Genomic DNA, 25,538 nt, shown 5'->3' with positions numbered 1-25,538 from the left:
AATGGGTAGTATCCGATATTTAGAGCTTACACTTTTTAAGTGACTTCACTTGCTCTATTTATTGTGAGATGGAAAGAAGCAAAGTGTCAGAGAACAAAAGAGAAACACTTTATTGAAAGAAGTTCATACTAATGCTCAGGTTGACAAAAGCACTTTAATATTATTCTTTTCTTAAAAAGATTTTTTTGATGTGGACCATTTTTAAAGTCTTTATTGAATTTGTTACAGTATTGCTTCTGTTTTGTGTTTTTGACTTTTTAACCAAGAGGCATGTGAGATCTTAACTCCTCAACCTGGGATTGAATTCACACTCCTGCATTGGAAGGCAAAGTCTGGACTTCCAGGGAAGTCCCTAATATTATTCTTGATTATAAGTTAATTATGTGACATTCTGCAAAGTGAAAGAGTCTGGTTTATTAAAATTCTGTATTTGGGCAATAAGAAATCTGGGCAAATCAGGTCTTCTAACTTCCACTGAAAGCTGAAGTTGAGGGGGAGCCTGGTTGATGAGCAGGATGAGTTTGCAGTAGGTAGGCATAGTAAGAGTAGTTTATTTAATCTGTGATTACTAAATCATCCAAGTACTTCATGAGTGTCACCTTGGTGAGAGAATTTGTGAGTCATAGAGGATATACACAGCCTATTTTAATGACAAAAATATGATCCTGGCAGGATCTTGATATGTTAGATCCCAGGACTTCCCTGGTGGTCCAGTGGCTAACATTCCCCACTCTCAATGCCAAGGGCCTGGATTCAATCCCTGGTCAAGAAACTAAGATCGTACAAGTGGCACAGCATGCCACCTCCCACCAAATTAGATCTATCAACATGAGTGTATCATTTGTATATTAATATATTTATAGCATAATTTTTAAAGTGGCTAAAAACTAATGAAACTGGTTTTGAAGTGAAAGAGTTATTCAGAGAAGCTAGTATGCTGAAATTGATTGGTTACATAGCACAAGGAAATATTTTTCCTATTCACTAGTCACTCCATCTATTTTATTTCAGGGAAATATTTGTCAAAACACTTTCTCTGTGAATAAGGATGACTAATAATTGTATATTTTCTAAATATGTAAATGAATGAGGCCTCTCAAATATTTCTTCTGCCTAGAATCAGTTTTCTTTATGTCTAACTGAATTTTCTGTTGTTAGTTGCTACTTACAAGAGTAGTTTAGTTCTGAAAATAAGATCCACTAAATTTAATAATTTTTTGAGCATTTCATCCATTAAAATGATTTCATTGATGTAAAATCAGTGTTTAAAAAACATATTTGTGGTTTTGTTTATAATCAGAAAAATCGATCCTTTAAATCTGTTGCGGACTGGGCTTCAGTTCCTCGGTGGGAAAGATCCCCTGAAGAAGGAAATAGCAACCCACTCCAGTATTCTTGTCTGGAGAATTCCATGGACTGAGAAGTCTGACAGGCTATAGTCCATGGGGTTGCAAGAGTGGTACATGACTTAGCGACTAAATTACCACTAAACAATATGTTTACCTGTGCAAGCCTGCATGTGTGTGAAAAAGTGGACATTTAAAAATTAACTTCATTATCATGATCAGTGTGTCTAAAAATATAAGTTTTTCCAAAAAAGGATACCCATCCATTGATTGTTTTTTGAAGTCATGCTAATGAACACATTGGAAAAATCCAAAGGCATGCATATTTTTTGACACAAGATGCTCCTGTATTACAAAAGCATTTTAACAGCATAAAAGTTCATTTTTCCTCAAAAATCCTTGAGCTAAGTGACATTCCCAGAAAATAAGCCATTTTATATTGTGGTTTAAAGGATCACTGCCTCATAGCTGAAAGACAGATAAACTATTTTGTTACCTTTAAGCTATCATATTGAGTGAGGTTCCTTGGTTTTGAGCAGAGAGGCTGTGTTCCAGCCTAGGTTATTCTATCCAGAAAGGCTATTGCCAATATATTTTTTATCCTTATTTAATGGAAATGTTTTTATTCTCAACCAGGAATTGGTTCCTGTTAAGTGTTGAAAACAAAGGCAAGTGTAATGAAGAAAACATAAATCATGTGTGTCTAATCATTTTAGTATTGATATCTGTTTACCTCTTTGTCTGTTTTCCCTTTTCTTGCTCTTATTCCCTCTGTCTTTCCTTCCTATATCTCTGTCTCACTTCTCTTTCTGTGTGTTTTAAATAAAAAGGAGATATTACACAGTTTTCTAACATTCTTTGTATAGTTCATGCTGAATTGTGCATTTTATACCAATAAAAACAGATTTACATCATTATTTTAAAAGTAGCATATTTCATTGCATGGTTATTCATTTTTTCAGTGTATTTAATTACTCAGCACTATCTTGAAGGGCTCTTACTTTGTCTCTATTTTTGTTCAAACTATAAACAGAATAAAGAACATTGTAAAGCTGGTAATCCTCTAAGTATAAATTTTAACAGCAGAATACTTTGTAAAATGATATGTATGTTTTAGGGATTTCGATCTATTTTATCACATTGACATTTACAATGTTTATGTCAGTTCTACAGTCCTGTCAACAAGCTAGGAGAGCATCTTATAATCCCCCTTTAACCTGTTTTTAGTCTTAAAATTCTGCCATTTATAATGATAAATAATGCTTTCTCACAGTGATTTTACTATTTATCTTTGGTTCATAATTTGGTTCAAAAATTTTTCTTTTTGCTTATTTGTATGTCAGATTTTACGAAACATTTGTGCATATATTGAATGTATTTTTATTTAACTGATTTACCAAGTATTTTATATACAATGGATGTTCAAACCTAAAGGTCTCATTTTTTTTTCAAATTCTCTTTTTCAATATTATTTATCAATCTTGATTATGGTGTTTTAGCCATTCGTATTTAGTTCTGTGTGCTCAAACCCCTTTTTATATTTATGTTTTCTAATATTGGTAAACCTTTTGAAATCATTCAGTGCAGTTTAATAGATGATTTTTTCTCTGCTATTTTGCTGGTTGGTAGAAAGTTACTGAGGAAACATCAGGAATATCAACTGTTGACAGCTGCTCTAATAATTTGACTAACCCCAGAGTGTTACACAGCCTGAAAATATTTTTATTGAGGGGGCCCAACTGTTTAAGCATATGCATTTCTCACAACATCCCCAATATTGGTTACTATTAGCATTCCTGTCTTACAAATGGAAGAACTAGGACATGCGGATTGAAGACATTTTACTAAATTTGCATGGTAGAAATTGGTACAGCTGAGCTTAGAACCCAATCTGTCTTATTTCAGAGTTCACACACTTTACCACTTCACCATTCCTGCTCTTGAATGAAACACTCTTGAAGTGTTGGCACACTTTTTAATGAGCTTCCCGGTAGGTCCCCAGTGTGACTGAGTGGCCAGGGTGCATCCTTTCTGGAAGCTGAACTGTTTATTTTAAGCTTCCCTTACATGGACCTCATTTATGACCTTCTCCTACAGAGAGTGATTGCATTTTAAAGCTGCCCTAATTTCTATGTTTCTAGCTTCTGTGATGGACTCTCTTTAAGCTTTTTGCCTATTCCTGGACCACTAGGAATTTTCAAAAGGAAATTTTCTTGGAGCTCCCTAGAGTAGATACTCTAAATGTGGGCTTTAACTAGAACAGTGTTTTTTGATGCATTCAAATTGCTTATATAGAATTGTTGCTTTCCCCCCAGACTTTAACTTTATTGTACATTGTATTGTACCTTTCAGTGAGATAGGACTAATTAATTATAATTGTGAGCAAGCCTTGGGCATATTTATCACTACTTTGCTTCTGCTACTTTCAGATATGGCAGTTTTAGACTTCAAAGACGTCTCTGTGTTGATAATACAGGAACACGTCACAAAACATCATGGCTGGGATTCCCTGATTGTCTTCGTCGCTGGCTGCTTTAGAAAATTCTTTTTTAACCACTTCAATATTCCTAAGGAATATAGACTATTTGGAAGATATGTTTAATTAAGGCAGTACATAAAAGATATAAGAAGACAAGAAAAGAACCCCAAGTATGAAGTCAGAGACTGAGGTAACATTTTAGTTTTCTCACTTTATAACTTTGTGATTTCAAATGTTAAGCTTCCAGATCTTTTAAGTTTCCTCGACTGTAAAATGTAAATAATAAGATATGCCATTTAAATATGGCACAGATATTGAGATAATTGGGATGGAAATTAAAAAATGTAGTAATATGGTATGTGGATATAATTTGTTAATAGTACCCTAAAAAAATATGAGATTCTACATGTCATTTAATACAGAATCATCAATGAAATCTAGCAATACCAGACAATGTACATGGGCAATGAAAAAGCATATACTATAAGTATAATAAATTATTTTTTGTTTAAATTTTAAAATAACAGCCATCTAGTATTACTCATGAGGCTTCCCTGGTGACTCAGTGGTAAAGATTTCTCCTGCAGTGCAGGAAACATGGGTTCTATCCCTGGGATGGGAAGATCCCTTGAAGAAAGAAATGGCAACCCACTCCAGTATTCTTGTCTGGGAAAGAGGAGAGAGGAGCCCAGTGGGCTATAATCCATGTGGTCACAAAGAGTCAGACATAATTTAACAAATAAACAGAAATATTACTCTTGTTATTATACTTATTATTAAATTCTACACGGCCATTTTGATGTAGGTTATTAAAATAAGATCGAGTCAGTCTCTGATGAGCAAACATTTGCCATCATAGAGCAAACCATTCTTAAATATGTTTTTGTTTTGCCGGTTCTTGTTAAAATTAAGTAAGTAAAAATGTGTATGTTTTATATGTGTCACTGAAATTAGGTTTAAGTTGTAATTTATGTGTGTGTTAAATAATTTGTCTATGTTTCTTCCTCATTATATGTTTTTAATGGATTTCATTCGTTTTGGAGGAGATAGTATGCTAAGTGAATTCAGTGATTTGGAATTAATATTTATTTACAGAAATCATAGTTTTTCATAAAAATATTTTAAAGTGATTGCTAATTATTCTCACAGACAAAAAAGCTTGTCTTTTTAAATGCCAGGATTGGGTTGCCATGTTTTACTCTGAATACAACACCTGGAGAAAATCATTTAAGGGTGACTTTGGTTTTGGTCCTTTTAAAGACTGCCTGTAATTGCTTTTGCATTGAGCTGTATTCATGAATGTGCATTCATCAAAGAATGAAGAGCAATGTGACATTTTCAAGTTTTACTAAGTCAACTAGCATCTGTTGCCATAGTACTCAGAAATGAGGAAACCAGGAAAAGGCAGAGCTGGTTTTCATTATGTGTTGAAAGAGGTCAGAAGCATTAAAGTGTCAGAGCAAAAAAAAAAAAAAAAGAAGAAGAAAAAAAAACAGATGAAGAGAAAGTAAGTTACTTTGAAAATGGTTATTAATGAGTATAAAAAGCAAACATAACAGGCAGCATTTTTTGAAAGGCAACAATATATGAAAAAGATGTACTAAAGGGAAGGGTGGCCTCATTATTTTCAAAAAGCATGCACAGTGTCCTAACTTTCCCTTTTCTTTGTAAAGAGAAAAGGAATCTCCATACACCTAATGTCTTCTAATTTGAGAAGACTCTCTTCTCTATTAGAAAATGGATCAGGCTGGTTTCTGCCTTGGTTAAAAAAATAATAATAATCTGAGCATAATTTGTGCCCTTAAAATATCCTTTGAGTAAAATGCATATTGAAATATGTACTTGATTATTGGGTCTGGAACTTTGTAAATTTGTATATTTAAAATTACAGATCCAACATTATTTAAATACTGTAGCTTCAGAACCTGTCCTTATAATTCCTTGATCTCAACATTCAGAAAACTAAGATCATGGCATCTGGTCCCATCACTTCATGGCAAATAGATGGGGAAACAATGGAGACAGTGAGAGACCTTATATTTTGGGGCTTCAAAATCACTGCAGATGGTGACTGCAGCCATGAAATTATAAGACCCTTGCTCCTTGGAAGAAAAGCTATGACAAACCTAGACAGCATATTTAAAAGCAGGGACATTGCTTTACCAACAAAGGTCTGTCTAGTCAAAGCTATGGATTTTCTAGTAGTCATGTGTGCCTAGGAAAGTTGGATTATAAATAAAGCTGAGGGCCAAAGAACTGATGCTTTTGAACTGCGGTGTTAGAGAAGACTCTCGAGAGTCCCTTGGACTGCAAGGCGATCAAGCCAGTCCATCCTAAAGGAAATCAGTCCTGAATATTCATTGGAAGGACTGATGCTGAAGCTGAAGCACCAATGCTTTGGCTACCTGATGTGAAAAACTGTCATTGGAAAAGACCCTGATGCTGGGAAAGACCCTAATGCAGGAGAAGAAAGTGAAAGTGAAGTCGCTCAGCCGTGTCTGATTCTTTGAGACCCCGTGGAGTGTAGCCTACCCTACCAGGCTCCTCCCACCATGGGATTCTCCAGGCAAGAATACTGGAGTGGGTTGCCATTTCCTTCTCCAGGGGATCTTCCTGACCCAGGGATCGAACCCAGGTCTCCTGCACTGGAGGCAGATGCTTTTACCTCTGAGCCACCAGGGAAGAATGGGACCACAAAGGATGAGATGGTTGTATGGCATCACTGACTTGATAGACATGAGTTTGAGCAAGTTCCAGGAGTTGGTATTATACAGGGAAGCCTGGAGTGCTGCAGTCCATGGGGTTGCAAAGAGTGGGACATGACTGAGCAACTGAACTGAACTGAACTGATAAATTTTGATGATACAAAATTTATGGTATACAGGCCACATATTTTGGTATCATCATTTTTCCAAATCTCCCTCTTTTATGATCAAGATTTCTAGAATTTACTTCCTTAGTCTCCACATATTATTCTCACGTCTGTCATTTTTTCATAAGCTGAATTTTGTCCTCAGTCACCATCCCAGAGATTTGACCTCCTTCGATACATACTTCTGCTTGCCTCCAGAGTCTCCATGGTCTTGACTTTTTGTCATAACTGCCATTTCTTTCCCCAGCCTTCTTCCTGATCTTTGAGCATTGTTGGAGAAAGCTAAAATAAAATGGTTGATTGGATGCACTACAATCTAAGCTCCAGAAGATCATGTAGGTCTGTATCACTGCTGAGAAAACTAAAATTTCCCAATTTCACTATTTTCATTTGCAAATTTCTTCAAGTCTCCTTAATTTTAGCCTGAAGTCCCATTGTTGTTCAGTCACTCAGTCTTGTCTGATTATTTGTGAACGCATGGACTGCAGCATGCCAGGCCTCCATGTCTTTAACTATCTCCCAGAGTTTGCTCAAACTTATGTCCATTGAGTTGGTGATGCTATCTAACCATCTCATCCTCTGCCACCTTCTTCTTTTGCCTTCAATCTTTCCCAGCATCAGGGTCTTTTCCAACGAGTCAGCTCTTTGCATCAGGTTGCCGAAGTATTGAAGCTTCAGCTTCAGCACTAGACTTTCCAATGACTATTCAGGACTGATTTCCTTTAGGATTGACTGGTTTGAAGTCCTTGGAGTCCAAAGGACTCTCAAGAATCTTCTGCAACATCACAGTTCAAAAGCATCAATTCTTTGACACTTAGCCTTCCTTATGGTCCAACTCTCAAATCTGTACATGACTACTGGAAAAACCATAGGTTGGACTAGATGGACCTTTGTCAGCAAAGTAATGTCTCTGCTTTTTAGTATGCTGTCTAAGTTGGTCATAGCTAATCTTCCAAGGAGCAAGTGTCTTTTAATTTCTTGGCTACAGTCACCATCTGCAGTGATCTTGGACCCCAAGAAAAATAAAGTTACTATTTCCATTGTTTCCCCATCTATTTGCCATGAAGTGATGAGAGACTGGATGCCATGATCTTCATTTTTTGCCAACTTTTTAACACTCCTCTTCCACCTTCATCAAGAGGCTCTTTAGTTCCTCTTCATAAGGGTGGTGTCATTTGCATATCTGAGGTTATTGATATTTCTCCTGACTATACTGATTCCAGCTTGTGATTCATTCAGTCCAGGATTTCACATAATGTACTCTGCATGTAAGTTAAGTAAGCAGGGTGACAATATACAGCCTTGACGTACTCCTTTCCCAATTTGCAACCAGTCTGTTGTCATTGTTCCACATCTGGTTCTAACCATTGCTTCTTGGTCTGCATACAGCTTTTGCAGGAAACAGGTAAGGTGGCCTGGTATTCCTATCTATTTAAGAATGTTCCACAGTTTTTTTGTGATCTACACCGTCAAAAGCTTTAACGTAGTCAATGAAGCAGAAGTAGATGTTTTTCTGGAATTCCCTTGTTTTTTTCTATGATTCAACGGATATTGTCAATTGATCTTTGGCTTTTCTGCTTTTTCTAAATCCAGCTTGTAGATCTGGAATTTCTCTGTTCACATACTGTTGAAGCCTAGCTTGGAGAATTTTAAGCATTACTTTTCCAGCATGTGGAAAGAGTGCAATTGTGTGGTAGTTTTAACATTTTTTGGCATTACCTTTCTTTTGATTGGAATGAAAACTGACCTTTTCCAGTCCTGTGGCTGCTGCTGAGTTTTCCAAATTTGCTGGCATGTTGACTTCAGGACTTTAACAGCGTCATCTTTCAGGATGTGAATTAGCTCAGCTGGAATTCCATCACCTCCACTAGCTTTGCTCATAGTGATGGTTTCTAAGGCCCACTTGACTTCGCACTCCAGGATGTCTGGCTCTACGTGAGTGATCACACCATTGTGGTTATCCGGGTCATGAAGATCTTTTTTGTGCACTTCTTCTGTGTATTCTTGCCACCTCTTCTTAATATCTTCTGCTTCTGTTAGGTCCATACTGTTTCTATCCTTTATACACATTCTGAAATTATTCTGTCCTCCTCCTCTGTATTTATGTTGTTGTTGTTTAGTTGCTCGGTAATGTCTGACTCTTTTGCGACCCATGGACTATAGCTTGCCAGGCTTCTCTGTTCATGGGATTTCCCAGGCAAGAATACTGGAGTGGGTTGACATTGCTTTCTCTAGAGAATCTTCCCAAGCCAAGGATCAAACTTGTTCTCCTTCACTGGCAGGGGATGCTTTACCACTGAGCCACCTGGGAAGCCCACTCTGTATTTATGATTAATGTTAAATGAAATGGTCCTTCAGCTTCCTGTTTTACCTAAAAATGTACCTTCATTGTCACTGACTTTCTTTTTATTTATTTTCCATCTCTGTGAATCAACAGCACACCCTCCACCCACGCTCTTAATTGCATCTTCTTTGTATTCTAAACTGCAACTAGGAATCATGATGGGTTAAATAGGACCCTAACCTAGCAGTAATGCAAGCCTAAGGAAAATCCTCTGTAGTTGATGCGTGTAGATAATACATTCAACATCATTCTAAGACTTTCTTTGGGAAATATTAGCCATTTAAAATAGTCCTGTTAATATCATAGTTCTGATTAGAACCAGAGATTAACAGTTATCTAAGAGCAAGCACTTTTTTTTAGCATAGGTTGAGTTAAAATAAATAAGCAAACAAACCTCTCATTAGCACTACTTTGAGCTGTGTTCCTTTATCTTTTGTCTTTTATAATTAACAAGAGTCTGAAACTAGTAGCTCATATGAAATGTTATACCATTTTACATAAATACATTAATTAGAACATTATTAAAAAAAACTCTCATGCTAGAAATATCCATAATTTTTTCCCCTACAGTTAGAAAAATTGAAATTGAGATAGGGATTTCCTTATATCACAATGGACAGAGGTGGGGAGGAGAATGTGCCCCCAGATAAATTAAACTTGTATCTTGTCAATTAATGTTCATCTCAGTGAAGCATATTTGTTGATAATATTTTCAAATGCAACGAATATTATGAAATGACACAGACATGTCAACATTAAGGTAAGAGAATTTTTGAAATGAAAATGTCAGACTCAGATGAGACGGTGACTCAGAAAGCAGAAATTCAAAAATTGACTCATAGTAAAATTTGCCAAGCTGCCTGAGGCACTTCCCCATCTGTATGTGTAACATGTATTCAGCTATTGTAAAGTTTCTCTAACAGTCTTGGGAAGGGCTATGACAGTAACAAGGAAGATTGATAGCCGATTCCATGGCTTTTTGTTAATCACTTTAAAGAACACTGCTTTGTACTCTCTCGTGTTGTGTCTGGAAATATATATGCTCACCACACCATACTGAAAACTTTTATCCTATTACCCATCTGCTGCCAGTAAATGATCAGTTTAAATGCAAAAATGGGTGATAGGGGTGTGAAACTTAAAGAATTGCCAAGAACACCATTTTTCTAGCCCCCTCGTTCTATGAATCACCTTTTAGGAAATGAAAGAACCTAATGCACACCACATTTTGAAATGTTTCCTTAGGGGATTTAAATCATATTTCATGTAACTTGAGTTAGATGATAATGACAAGCCTGTCTTCAAACATTAGAGATGGTAATTTTGAATATATAGATTTGGCATAGTAAGTATTATTTGTTTTTCATCATAGAATATGTGATGAAACTCATTATTAGAATATGGAGTTTATGAAAATATGTTTCCTTCCATTTAGCTGGAGGTATTTCTCTTACTAGTTGATCAGTTCCCAAGATCTATAGTCAGGTAAATAAAAAGCCCTTAAGAGTTGCAGCAAGAGGAACAAAAATATAGTGGTGAGACATTTCATTTGTTGGGGAGATAGAATTTATTTCCTCAATTACTTGTGACCATCTGCAGGTTATAAAGAGGAATGTACATTAGCACAATTAACCATCACTTTTTGCTTTTAATTGTGTTCGTGGATTCATTTCTAAGTACTATAATCAGTTTTTCTTTGGTGTCAGAAGTTAAGGCCAATGCCAAACTTATTTTGGGGAATAAAGAGATTACTTAGGTCTAAGATTTTCTTCAGTGCTTCTAGAAGTAATAAATAATAGCAAAATAAAGATACAATTAGTCATACCAATAAGTTGCTCATTAGAAATGTTTTGAAAAGACTAGACCATTTCCAAATTGGAAAAAAAAAATATATTCAGTTCTATAGAACAGTTGCAATTTGCTCTCATGGTGGAATGACTAGTTGGGACCAGCAAACAGTATAACACAGTTGTTAAATGTAAGGTATAAATAGGCAGAGTGTCTGGGTCAAATCCTGGCTGTATCACTTAACAATTGTGTGATTTGGGGCAAGTTTCTTTATCTGTATAGCTATAACACTTATACCAGACTCTTAAGATTACTTTAAATGTCAAATATTAAATTCACGAATCAGGAAGACTTTACTTCCATACATGTACCACCCCACCATTTAAAAATTTCTTGAATAAAGCTGTACAACCCTTCAGATGAATCATGAATGAATCCTAAGAATATAATCTACTTTGTAGAATGATAAAATGTCCCTGAAAGAGATCTGCAGCTCTGGAGAAGCATAATCTAAGAGAAACAGCCTATGTCAAGAAGGAGAATCAAACTCATTTTCTTTGTAAGGAATGTAAATGTCTGACTGACTACATTATTGGTGAGTGTTTTCCCACGTACAGCTGATTGTCTCAGTTGACAGAACAACCAGGCTTCCTTTCTTATAACTGGGCTGTGTATACATTCAGAAAATGCAACTTAAGTTAAACTTGAATGAAAGGAAAACACATCAGAAAACATGAGTTGTATGTTAACAAAAGATTAACCAACCTCATACGTAACAAACCAAAGTATTTTAGATAAGGCAGACCATCATTGCTTTCTTTTAGAACAGGTAACAAAAAATTAAGCCTATCACTTTCTAAAGATTCAAAAACAAGACCTGTTTTATCATCAATCAGATATTTCCAAATAGTTGCCTAAGAGGCAATAAAATTTAAGTACAGTCTTCAAGGGATACAGGCTTCCCTGGTGGCTCAGACGATAAAGCATCTACCTACAATGCGGGACACTCGGGTTTGATCCCTCGGTCGGGAAGATCCTCTGGAGGAGGAAATGGCAACCCACTCCAGTACTCTTGCGTAGAAAATCCCATGGATGGAGGAGCCTGGTAGGCTGCAGCCTGTGGGGTCGCAAAGAGTCGGACACGACTGAGTGACTTCACTTCACTTCACAGTCTTCAAATAGGCAGTAATTGCTAATCATAACTTTGATGCAGAATCTTAACTACGGTTATAAAGTATTTTTTCTTCTTCTTATGGTTATTTAGTGCATTGCCCTCTTAGTAATTATTTTCAGAGTTAAGGAATGCAGCCTTCTCTGTATTTAAAAACACTTTTTGTATGTAGCTTCCCATAGTAGGTTTGCTCTCACAAATTAGATCAGAGAAAATAACAAATATAAGTTTAGGGTGTTTGGCCTGGTAGGAGGATTGTCCAGGAAGAGAAAACTTGAATCAGTTTGTTACGGGTTGGAGAAGGCAGACTAGAGACAAGAATAAGTATTGGGATTGTATTGAAATGGTCTAATCAAAATGAGTCAAGAGATGCCTGGTAACTTATTGTTCTGTGTCCTGAAACCTTCCTTCAGTAAGAGAAAATTTGAACAAAATGAGGGGATGGATAGGTGTCAGGGGAGAAAGAGAAAAGAAGATAGAGAAGAGGAAAGAGGTAAAATCTAAAGAAAGGAAAAATTGCCAGAGGTGACAAAGAAGGAACTACTACTAAACAGTCCACAATAACCCAAGGATTATCTGATCTGATAAGGACTCTAATCACAAGGGATACAGCTTTTAGGTCCAAAGCAGTACAAGGCATGGACCTGGAAATGAGACCCACACAAAGCCAGTACTCTGGAATGAATGTAATCTCCTTGAATAAAGGACAAGAAAAAAAATGCCCACTGACCCCCAAACAGCAGACTGTTTCTACTCATGGCTTCATGTAGAGAAAATTCTCCTGTAAAAATGAAAACCAAAACTTTGTATGGAAATAGGTCTAAAAATGATAGCACTGTTGTAAAATGGGGTGCACAAGAATGGTCATGTCTCAGGTATTAGGTGAGTTTCAGGGATGGCCACCAAATGAGGGTCCCTGGCTTCACTCAGGAAAGAAGTCAGGAGCAGCCATAGAAAAGTGAAAGAAAGAAAGTGAAAGAAAGTGAAGTCGCTCAGTCATGTCTGACTCTTTGCAACCCTGTGGACTGTAGCCCACCAGGCTCCTCTGTCCATGGGATTCTCTGGGCAAGAACACTGGAGTGGGTTGCCATTTGCTTCTCCAGGGGATCTTCCTGACCCAGGGATCGAACCCAGGTCTCCTGCATTGTGGGCAGACACTTTAACCTCTGAGCCACCAGGGAAGCCCCCATAGAAAAGTGAAAGCAGGTTTATTTAGAAATATGCATTTCATAGGCAGAATGTGGACCATCTCACAAGGTGACAGTGGCCCTGGCTTTTGCGGGTGGTTAGTTTTTATGTGCTGGGTAATTTTGTAAGCTAACAAGTGGGAGGAACATTTTAACTATCTTGAATAAAGAGAGGGCGTTTCCAGGAATTGGGCCACTGCCCACATTTTGGACTTTCGTGGGCACTGTCATGGTGCCTGTGGGTGTGCCACTTAGCATATGTAAATATACTAAAATAAGCACATAATGAGGCTCAAGGTCTAGGGGAAGTGGAATCCTCCACCATTTGGGGCCTATTAGGTTCTAACCAGTTTTTGTTGTATCCTCAATGACTTTGCTTTTTTTTTTCTAATTAAGGTTGTGCTCTGCCTTCTTCTCTCTTGTCTCAGTATTGTTGTTGTTGTTTTTCAGTCTCTAAGTCATGTCTGATTGTTTGCAGTCTCATGGACTGCAGTATTCTAAGCTTCCATGTCTTTCACTATCTCCCAGAGGTTGCTCATATTTATGTCAATTGAGTTGGTGATGCTATCTAACCATCTCATCCTCTGCCACCTCCTTCTCCTTTTGTATTCAGTCTTTCCCAGCATCAGGGTCTTTTCTAATGAGTCAGCTCTTTCCATCAGGTGGCCAGAGTATTGGGGGCTTCACTTTCAGCTTCAGCACCAGTACTTCTGATGAATATTCAGTGTCAATTTCCTTTAGGATTGACTGGTTTCATGTCCTTGCAGTCCAACACCACAGTTCAAACGCATCAATTCTTTGGCACTCAGCCTTCTTTGTGGTCCAACTCTCACATCCATACATGACTACAGGAAAAACCATAGCTTTGACTCTGTGGACCTTTGTCAGTAAAGTGATTTCTCAGTACTGCATGATATCAAAACTCAAAAAATACCTCCCCCCAAAAAAAAATTATCAAAGAGAGGATGCATAGTGGCTCTAAAAGAACATTTCCGTGATCCAGAGCAATAATATAATAATAATATACTATAATATGTAATAATATAAAAATATCCAGGAGCAAAGGGGAAATTCTTTGAGGTGGTATCTCTGCAAAAGCTTTTGAACCACAGAAATACCATGAAATAGTTTCAACAGAATGAATTCTCCAAGAATTAGAGCTAATAGAACCATATAAACCATACTTTATAATTTATAATTGCTAAGGTGCTACAAAAAGGAAGTTAAACAGTACTGCAAAATGCTTTGTTTGAAAAAGAGGCAGATTAGCAAGAGAAACAAGGACCAAATAGTTTAGAAATGAAAACATACGAATATAAAGTACACACTCTTGAGACAGGCTGAACAGTTGATTAGAAACACAGGAATAAAGGTTGATGAACTTTAAGGTCTGAGGAAACCATATAGAAGCTGAATAAAGAGGTAAACTGATAAGAAACATGAAACAAAATAGATCTAGGGAGTAGAATGGAAGGTTACTTTATTTTTAATGGGAGATTGAGAGTAGAGAATAGAAAATAAAGACAAAGCAACACTTGGAGAGGTAATAGTTGAAAAATTTCCAGAAATAGTAAAAAACAAAATAGTGAAGCCACAAAATTATTCAAGAAGAGTAACAAAATCTGTTTTTAAAATGTAAATTCATGATGAATTAAAAATAAATCTCTCTTAAAAAGATATAAATATTGTTATGCTATCAAGATAAAGAACAACAATATTAACATGTGATAACAACAACAAAAAACAAAAAGACTCATTTTATTATGAACATATGACTGTAATATAGTAGGACTGTTATTAATAGTATTAAAAATTTACTATGACAAGTGACAGTATAAACAGGGTAAGACCATATATTGAGAAAATGTATTATAACACAAATATCTTAAAAAATGTATAATTCAGCACAAAAGAGCCAACAATCCAACAGAAAATGTTTTAAAGAATATGATTAGGTAATTCACAGAAGACTAGAATATGAATGGTTAATCATTATAAGAAACGACTTTTAAAAGATAGCAAGCATTTGGAAAATATCTTATGTTATATTTCTAAAACTACTTTTGAAAGGAAGTATGTAATATCTATAGAAACTAAAACTTACCTATGATCTAAGAATCCTAATTCAATTGCCATACTTTTGGCAGTAGTTACAGCTTAGGGTAAATAAGTGATGCCATATTATAAATGAATTACTATATATTTACTTCCACAGTCTCTCAATTATTCAAGATGTGAATTTTAGTACTTTGTCTATCTACCTGACTCCTCTAAAGGAAACTAATCTGCTGGAAACAGTCATGGAAGAGGAAAGCATAGGGCATCCCTTGAAAAAGTGACCACTGATTTTACCAGAAAGAGATACACAAATCAGCAAAGCTGATCCTGTCTGATACAAAACACTATGCCTAAGAGGTAAAATATTGTTCATGGGGTTCTCAAGGCAAGAATACTGAAGTGATTTGCCATTCCCTTCTCCAGTGGACCACATTCTGTCAGACCTCTCCACCATGACCCGCCCATCTTGGGTTGCCCCGCAGGCATGGCTTAGTTTCATTGAGTTAGACAAGGCTGTGGTCCTAGTGTGATTAGATTGACTAGTTTTCTGTGAGTATGGTTTCAGTGTGTCTGCCTCTGATGCCCTCTTACAAAACCTGCCATCTTACTTGGGTTTCTCTTACATTGGGGTCATGTATAGATGTGAGAGTTGGACTGTGAAGAAAGCAGAGTGCCGAAGAATTGATGCTTTTGAACTGTGGCATTGGAGAAGACTCTTGAGAGTCCCTTGGACTGCAAGGAGATCCAACCAGTCCATTCTGAAGGAGATCAGCCCTGGGATTTCTTTGGAGGGAATGATGCTAAAGCTGAGACTCCAGTACTTTGGCCACCTCATGAGAAGAGCTGACTCATTGGAAAAGACTCCGATGCTGGGAGGGATTGGGGGCAGGAGGAGAAGGGGACGACCCAGGATGAGATGGCTGGATGGCATCACTGACTCGATGGACGTGAGTCTGAGTGAACTCCAGGAGATGGTGATGAACAGGGAGGCCTGGCGTGCTGCGATTCATGGGATCGCAAAGAGTCGGACACAACTGAGCGACTGAACTGAACTGATATTACATACTATATTACAGTCATACTATATTACATACTATAGTACAATCAAATGTTCTCTGTACTTGGAGTTTTCCAGGCAAGAATATTAGAGTGGGTAGCCTTTCCCTTTTCCAAGGGATCTTCCCAACCCAGGGATCAAACCCAGGTCTCCCACATTGCAGGCAGATTCTTTATTGTCTGAGCCACCAGGTAAATTCAATTTGCTGAGTTAGTTATATACTCTTTCTCCAGAATTTGAGCAGAAACTTTTTAAGATAGCTCCACAGTAGCAGATCTAGAAACAAAATAATGTAGGTAATAATCTTTATCAAGAGAAGAGAATCCTATGAAAAGAATCAGGAAAGAGTTAACTTCCTTTCACTTGGGAAAAAAAAAAAACACCTCTCCCATCCTATTGGAAACAGATGTTTCTGAACTCTAACTTTAAAAAAAGTGTAGATAACATAAAAATATAATTAATGTAATTGTAAGGCTAAATTGTTGCTGTTTGTGTTTGGAACTATTTTTTTTAAGAAAGCATGTATTTTATTTTTAATTGGAAGCTTTCACAAGCTAGAAAACTTACTTAACAATCCTATTTACCTAAAAATAAGGCAAATAAAAACCTTTTCCACATTTACGGGCATAATTCTCTTATGTGTTTTTCTTTTATGTGTCATATGTTTCAAGGATGCACTGACTTTATAAACTGAGGTTTAACTGTGATAGCTTAATTTTTTCCCTTAATTTTTGCCTCAGAGTTGGTTCTCCCATTTCCTGATAGGATAGATAATAGAAACTTGGTTCTGTTATCTGACTTCTGAGTGAGAATTTGGAGAGCGTAGTTTATAAAAATAGTGAAATACAAGAAACACAAACTGGCATTGAAAATAATAAGATAAAATCATTCCTTAATTAAGAGTAGAATTATATATTTTGTGCCCCCAAGGAAAATTAGATCCTAACATAAATCAAGTTTTTCTTTAAAATAACAACTTAGAAAAACAAACAAACAAAAAAACAAGAAATAACTGAAGACATTATAGGTGTTAACTCAGCTAGTAGTTTATGAGATATTTTTGAATTAATTATGCTGATATTTTCTAGGCAGTGGTGTAGCAGGAAAGTAGTGGTGTGTGGGGATATTGATCTGATAGTTCTGAGCAGATTCCATTCCCATGGTTATGAAAATAGAAAGCAAAAGAGACAGGAAGCAGCAGTGAATGCAGCAGTTAAAACTCAGCTTGCCCTAAGGAGGAGAGGGGGAAGGGTGGAGGGAAAGAAAAAAGCAAGAGAAGACAGGTCATGTAAACCATGAGCCAGGAAGTGAATTCTTTAAAATGATGCTTGCCAGAAGCTAAATTCCTGTAAATGTGGGTCTTTTTTTTATTTCCCTATGCTATTACTATTGGAATGAGGACTACTTGGGGACCGGATGGGAAAGAGGTCAGAAGTCACAAAATTGTAGTTTTATGAAGAATATAATTGCTCTGCTTCAGTGTTAACATTAAAAGCTACAGGCCAATGAAAAACAATTTGCCTTCTCATGAACAACCATTTCCAACCTTTCTGGCAGATTTATATTATATGAGAAAGAAATTTTATCCTAAAGCATTGGTTTATGTTTTAAAAAATCTGTCTTTAGTTTAGAGTTGCTGGGAGGAGTTGGGAGGGGGCTCAAGGGCAGAGAGGAAGTTGTTACTCAGGAATGGCTGCTGCTTCAGTTGAATTAGGAGGAATCCAAGTGACTTAATAATTGCAGTTATCTAAAGAAGTTGGTCTGTTTCTTATCCAAGTGTCTAGTATAAAAATAATTTTTGGCCTGTAGACATAAAAAAGTCTCTCAATCATTAAAACCTCAAACATGCTAATCCAGAGTTCAGGTTATTTACTTCACTGCTTTAAAGACGAAATGCAAAAGTATGTGTTCTTACCATAGTATGTAAACTCAAACATATACTATCAATTTCAGTGATGAAAATCATGTGTGAGACATATAGCTGTGATTGCCTTAGTGTTAAGAATCAATTAATGAAATAGGCGTTTGATTTCTAACAGTATTTTTACAGTTGCCATAAACCAATGAATCATTACCATGTAAACCAAAGCAGAACCACCATTAAGGAACAGCTTGAGGAGAATGATGTTAGAAATGTTTAAAACTGTAGAGTCTTTTACAAATAAAGGAGAGGGAGAATGAGAAATGCTCCTTTTGTATTAATCTTATTTTAAATCTCATTATATGAACCTTAGTTAAGCATGAAAATGTATGCTTGCAAAAGTTTCACAAACTTAATGTGACTTCTTATATCATGCAAAAGTACCTTCACTTTTAAATTCCCTTAGTGTGACTGATTTTACCCTTTAGATAAAATAAGTTTAAATTTCAGGCATTTGACAACCACTATGTCAAATGCATAATGTAAAAATGCCTATCTGTGCTTTCAAGAAGAAAAGTACCTGCCCAAGGGATTATTAACATCCTTTTAAAAGAAAATGTTTGTTCCTTTCTTTAAATTTAAGCTTTTTTAAAAGTCTGCTCTAAAAATACATAATCAGAGGGAACAAATGCTAGATAAATAAAATTATTCAAACACCCAGAGGGCATTTTCTTCTTTGCATGGTTAGCAATGGAGTCTAGATTTTCATATTCAGTGGTAGTATATTTAGAGCTGGAGGTCTCTTTTCCAAGCACTAAATTGCTCAAGAATTTCAGGAACAATTTTTAGTAATCCAATGCTCAAAGAGCTCTTATGGTTAATAAATTGCATCCCACCTGGGCTTTGAGTCAGAATACTCAGAAAGCTTCTAGAAATGACAGTATCAGTTCAGTTCAGTTGCTCAGTCATGTCCAGCTCTTTTCAACCCCATGAATCGCAGCACGCCAGGCCTCCCTGTTCATCACCATCTCCTGGAGTTCACACAGACTCACGTCCATCGAGTCCATGATGCCATCCAGCCATCTCATCCTGGGTCGTCCCCTTCTCCTCCTGCCCACAATCCCTCCCAGCATCAGAGTCTTTTCCAATGAGTCAGCTCTTCTCATGAGGTGGCCAAAGTACTGGAGTTTCAGCTTTAGCATCATTCCTTCCAAAGAAATCCCAGGGTTGATCTCCTTCAGAATGGACTGGTTGGATCTCCTTGCAGTCCAAGGGACTCTCAAGAGTCTTCTCCAACACCACAGTTCAAAAGCATCAATTCTTCGGCGCTGAGCCTTCTTCACAGTCCAACTCTCACATCCATACATGACCACAGGAAAAACCATAGCCTTGACTAGACGGACCTTAGTCAGCAAAGTAATGTCTCTGCTTTTGAATATGCTATCTAGGTTGGTCATAACTTTTCTTCCAAGGAGTAAGTGTCTTTTAATTTCATGGCTGCAGTCACCATCTGCAGCGATTCTGGAGCCCCCAAAAATGAAGTCTGACACCATTTCCACTGTTTCTGCATCTATTTCCCATGAAGTGATGGGACCGGATACCATGATCTTCATTTTCTGAACGTTGAGCTTTAGGCCAACTTTTACACTCTCCTCTTTCACTTTCATCAAGAGGCTTTTTAGCTCCTCTTCACTTTCTGCCATAAGGGTGGTGTCATCTGCTGGTTCCAAATAGGAAAAGGAGTACGTCAAGGCTGTATATTGTCACCCTGCTTATTTAACTTATATGCAGAGTACATCATGAGAAACACTGGACTGGAAGAAACACAAGCTGGAATCAAGATTGCCGGGAAAAGTATCAATAACCTCAGATATGCAGATGACACCACCCTTATGGCAGAAAGTGAAGAGGAGCTAAAAAGCCTCTTAATGAAAGTGAAATGACAGTATACAGAGAAAGTAAAGGTAAGATACAATAAATTTTTTTACCAAAACATAACTGAATTCAAACGCTTAGAATTATTGAACATTCATTATCATTTCTCTGACAGAATGTGGTCCGCTGGAGAAGGGGATGGCAAACCACTTCAGTATTCTTGTTGAGAACCCCATGAACAGTATGAAAAGGCAAAATGATAGCATACTGAAAGAGGAACTCCCCAGGTCAGTAGGTGCCCAATAACAGAGGAGCCTGGCAGGCTAAAGTCCATAGGGTCACAAAGAGTCAAACAAAACTGAAGCAACTTGGCACATACGCACACACTCATATGTATGTATAAATTACTATGAATTTCTCTGGGGAATGTATGGTCCAATACTATGGTGAGAAAAGTCAACCCCCTTCCTAACCAACATATATACCAGCAACATAGTCTTGATAAGAAGGAGAATTGCTTTCTTTACTATATTAGAATATGTTCAGAAGAATCTTTATTCCACCAGTTGCTTCGATATTTGGCTTATTGTTGTTCTTCTTTAAACACATTTTAAAAAACTTTATAATTCAGCACAACAACTAAACAGAATGAAATATGAGACAACAATGCAGCATCTCGTGCACTGAAAGAGTACAGGCAGTCCATGTCCTGTAATCTCGAAATGCGTGATTTTCACTCAAGGCAAATTGGAAATGGTCAAACAAGAGATGGCAAGAGTGAATGTTGACATTCTAGAAATCAGCAAACTAAAATGGACTGGAATGGGTGAATTTAACTCAGATGACCATTATATCTACTACTGTGGGCAGGAATCCCTCAGAAGAAATGGAGTAGCCATCATGGTCAACAAAAGAGTCCTAAATGCAGTACTTGGATGCAGTCTCAAAAATGAAAGAATGATCTCTGTTCGTCTCCAAGGCAAACCATTCAATATCACGGTAATCCAAGTCTATGCCCCAACCAGCAATGCTGAAGAAGCTGAAGTTGAATGGTTGTATGAAGACCTACAAGACCTTTTAGAACTAACACCCAAAACAGATGTCCTTTTCATTATAGGGGACTGGAATGCAAAAGTAGGAAGTCAAGAAACACCTGAATTTATAGGCAAATTTGACCTTAGAATGCGGAATGAAGCAGGGCAAAGACTAATAGAGTTTTGCCAAGAAAATGCACTGGTCATAGCAAACACCCTCTTCCAACAACACAAGAGAAGACTCTACACATGGACATCACCAGATGGTCAACACTGAAATTAGATTGATTATATTCTTCGTAGCCAAAGATGGAGAAGCTCTATACAGTCAACAAAAACAAGACTAGGAGCGGACTGTGGCTCAGATCATGAACTCCTTATTGCCAAATTCAGACCTAAATTGAAGAAAGTAGGGAAAACCGCTAGACCATTCAGGTATGACCTAAATCGAATCCCTTATGATTATACAGTGGAAGTGAGAAACAGATTTAAGGGCATAGATCTGATAGATAGAGTGCCTGATGAACCAAGGACAGAGGTTTGTGACATTGTACAGGAGACAGGGATCAAGACAATCCCCATGGAAAAGAAATGCAAAAAAAGCAAAATGGCTGTCTGGGGAGGCCTTATAAATAGCTGTGAAAAGAAGAGAAGTGAAAAGCAAAGGAGAAAAGGAAAGGTATAAGCATCTGAATGCAGAGTTCCAAAAAATAGCAAGAAGAGATAAGAAAGCCTTCTTCAGCGATCAATGCAAAGAAATAGAGGAAAACAGCAGAACAGGAAAGACTGGAGATCTCTTCAAGAAAATTAGAGATACCAAGGGAACATTTCATGCAAAGATGGGCTCAATAAAGGACAGAAATGGTAGGGACCTAACAGAAACAGAAGATATTAAGAAGAGGTGGCAAGAATACACAGGAGAACTGTACAAAAAAGATCTTCACGACCCAGATAATCATGATGATGTGATCACTAATCTAGAGCCAGATATCCTGGACTGCGAAGGCAAGTGAGCCTTTGAAAGCATCACTACGAACAAAGCTAGTGGAGGTGATGGAATTCCAGTTGAGCTATTTCAAATCCTGAAAGATGATGCTGTGAAAGTTCTGCGCTCAATATGCCAGCAAATTTGGAAAACTCAACAGTGGCCACAGGACTGGAAAAGGTCAGTTTTCATTCCAATCCCAAAGAAAGGCAATGCCAAAGAATGCTCAAACTACCACACAATTGCACTCATCTCACATGCTAGTAAATTAATGCTCAAAATTCTTCAAGCCAGGCTTCAGCAACATGTGAACTGTGAACTTTCTGATGTTCAAGCTGGTTTTAGAAAAGGCAGAGGAACCAGAGATCAATTTGCCAACATCCGCTGGATCATGGAAAAAGCAAGAGAGTTCCAGAAAAACATCTATTTCTGCTTTATTGACTATGCCAAAGCCTTTGACTGTGTGGATCACAATAAACTGTGGAAAATTCTGAAAGAGATGAGGATACCAGACCACCTGACCTGCCTCTTGAGAAATCTATATGCAGGCCAGGAAGCAACAGTTAGAACTGGACATGGAACAAGAGACTGGTTTCAAATAGGAAAAGGAGTAAGTCAAGGCTGTATATTGTCACCCTGCTTATTTAACTTATATGCAGAGTACATCATGAGAAACGCTGGACTAGAGGAAACACAAGCTGGAATCAAGATTGCCAGGAGAAATACAATAATCTCAGATATGCAGGTGACACCACCATTATGGCAGAAAATGAAGAGGAGCTAAAAAGCCTCTTGATGAAAGGAAAAGTGGAGAGTGAAAAAGTTGACTGAAAGCTCAACATTCAGAAAACAAAGTTACGGCATCCAGTCCCATCACTTCATGGGAAATAGATGGGGAAACAGTGGAAAGAGTGTCAGACTTTATTTTGGGGGGCCCCAAAGTCACTGCAGATGGTGATTGCAGCCATGAAATTAAAAGACGCTTACTGCTTGGAAAAAAAGTTATGACCAACCTAGATAGCATATTCAAAAGCAGAGACATTACTTTGCCAACAAAGGTCCGTCTAGTCAAGGCTATGGTTTTTCCTGTGGTCATGTATGGATGTGAGAGTTGGACTGTGAAGAAAGCTGAGCGCCGAAGAATTGATGCTTTTGAACTGTGGTGTTGGAGAAGACTCTTGAGAGTCCCTTGGACTGCAAGGTGATCCAACCAGTCCATTCTGAAGGAGATCAGCCCTGGGATTTCTTTGGAAAGAATGATGCTAAAGCTGAAACTCTAGTACTTTGGCCATCTCATGAGAAAAGTTGACTCATTGGAAAAGACTAATGCTGGGAGGGATTGGGGGCAGGAGGAGAAGGGGATGACCGAGGATGAGATGGCTGGATGGCATCACGGACTCGATGGACATGAGTGTGTGTCAACTCCGGGAGTTGGTGATGGACAGGGAGGCCTGGCGTGCTGCGATTTATGGGGTCTCAAAGAGTCGGATATGACTGAGTGACTGAACTGAACTGAACTGAACTGAGTTTACCATTTCTATATATATTAAAATAACTATATTGTCTCCAATTTCCTCAGCTATGAAGTTATACAGAAATAATATTTACTGTATTCTACTTCACAACAGCACTTTCTTTCAATAAGACATTGTATGGGAGGGAAACTATATTTTTCCTTCCAGTTTTCTAGATTCTTAGCTAGTTTTCTGTAGCAAAACACAGATTAACAACAGAAAGCATAGAAACCTATTTAATCTAAATTTTACTTAACACAGGGACCCTCATGAGGAAATTCAGATCTGTAGAAATGATTAAACCTAAACATTTTTATGCTTGGTTTGATGAAGATTGGAAAGTTGATAGAGAATGGGGTAGGACAGAGGGTATGAGCTTTGTCTTAAACTGGAGGAAACTTAGAAGGTCTGTTGGTTTAGATTCCTTTCAGTATCCCTCTGTCTTCAAAGTTAAGGATGCTTCTTTTCTCTGGGTATAGGGAGGGCTCTTCTCACATAAGGCTCTAGTGACCAGCTTCATTAGAGAAGCTCAGAGAGTCTTTCTATCACTCTTCATTTCTCAGTTTCCTTCAGCTTCAAAGAGTCAACATGCCAAAGTGCCAGATTTGGGGGTGTTGTGATCTGAATCTCATCAATATCACGGTGGAGACTTTCAGAGTGTGAAGTACAGAATATAAAAGTTAATTAGACAAGTAGTGACATTGACCTCATTAAGATATCTGAGTATTTATCAGAGGATGTAATATCTCAGTGCTTTCATCAGAATGCAAGACAGACGTAGTGTTACCTTAATTGGATTCAAGCAACAGTGAAGGACAATTTTCAGTGGCTGTCCTTATATGAGAAATCTGTAGAGTTAAAGAAGTATTAAACTCAGATAGCATACTAAGTAGTGTACAAGTTGTTTACATTTTAAACAAGAACTATGTTATTAGAATATATTAGTGAGCACAATGTAATACCCATGTGAAAGTAGGTGCTTCCCCAATATTCTCTTGGGTGTCGGTCTCATCTGAATATCTCCAGAGTTGGTATAAAAATAATCTGTCAATGGTTAAAGCAGACTGAGAAATACCAGTCCTGACTCCTCTGGCTCATTTTCCAAAATACTATTGTGCACCAGGGAGTGAAGCTTGCTTTTAACTCAGTGGCTGTACAACAAGCATATTCCTCATGGAAAACATGTGTAGGAGGTCATATTTCCTCATCACAGCCTGTGTCAGTCCTTTTAGAAAAACAGAAGAAAATGAATGCAATTATTTCGCCTCAGTTAATTTCTGACTTTCCCCAGTAAGACTTCAGTTTCAAATTATATTTTTGTGAAGAATGAATTTTTCAACTCTTTGAAAGTTTGAGCCATGTGTGTGTGAGAGAGAGAAAGAGAAAGAGACAGAGACAGAGAGAAAAACAGAGAAAATGATTTATGATGAAGTATGGGAATCCTTATCTCTCAATAAATAGCACAGATGGGCTCATTTTTGGCTTTAGCTAAATTAAAAAATATATGGTTTGAAAAAAAAGAAAAGGCTGCTCTTTGGTACTGGACCCAGTGGTCCTATTGGGCAAATTGTGAAAAAAAAAAAAATTATATTGATTGCAGTGTTTATACTTAAAATATCTTGTACCTCAGCTAAGCAAAGTACTACTCAGAATGTGAGAAGTCCCAGAGCCATCTACTGCAGATACCCCACTATGCTGATTTTTGTTTCTTCTAACCATCTTTTTCTGTGATTACAACAAACTGTGGAAAATTCTTCAAGAGATGGCAATACCAGACCAATTTATTCGCCTCTTAAGAAATCTGTATGTAGGTCAAAAAGCAACAGTTAGAACCAAACATGGAACAACAGACTGGTTCCAAATTGGGAAAGGAGTACATCAAGGCTGTATACTGTCACCCTGCTTGTTTAACCTATATAGAGTACATCATGTGAAATGCCAGGCTGGGTGAAGCACAAGATAGAGTC

This window comes from Budorcas taxicolor, chromosome 17 (assembly GCF_023091745.1).
Source record: "Budorcas taxicolor isolate Tak-1 chromosome 17, Takin1.1, whole genome shotgun sequence".
NCBI classification, from domain to species: domain Eukaryota; kingdom Metazoa; phylum Chordata; class Mammalia; order Artiodactyla; family Bovidae; genus Budorcas; species Budorcas taxicolor.
This window is presented reverse-complemented; position numbering follows the sequence as displayed.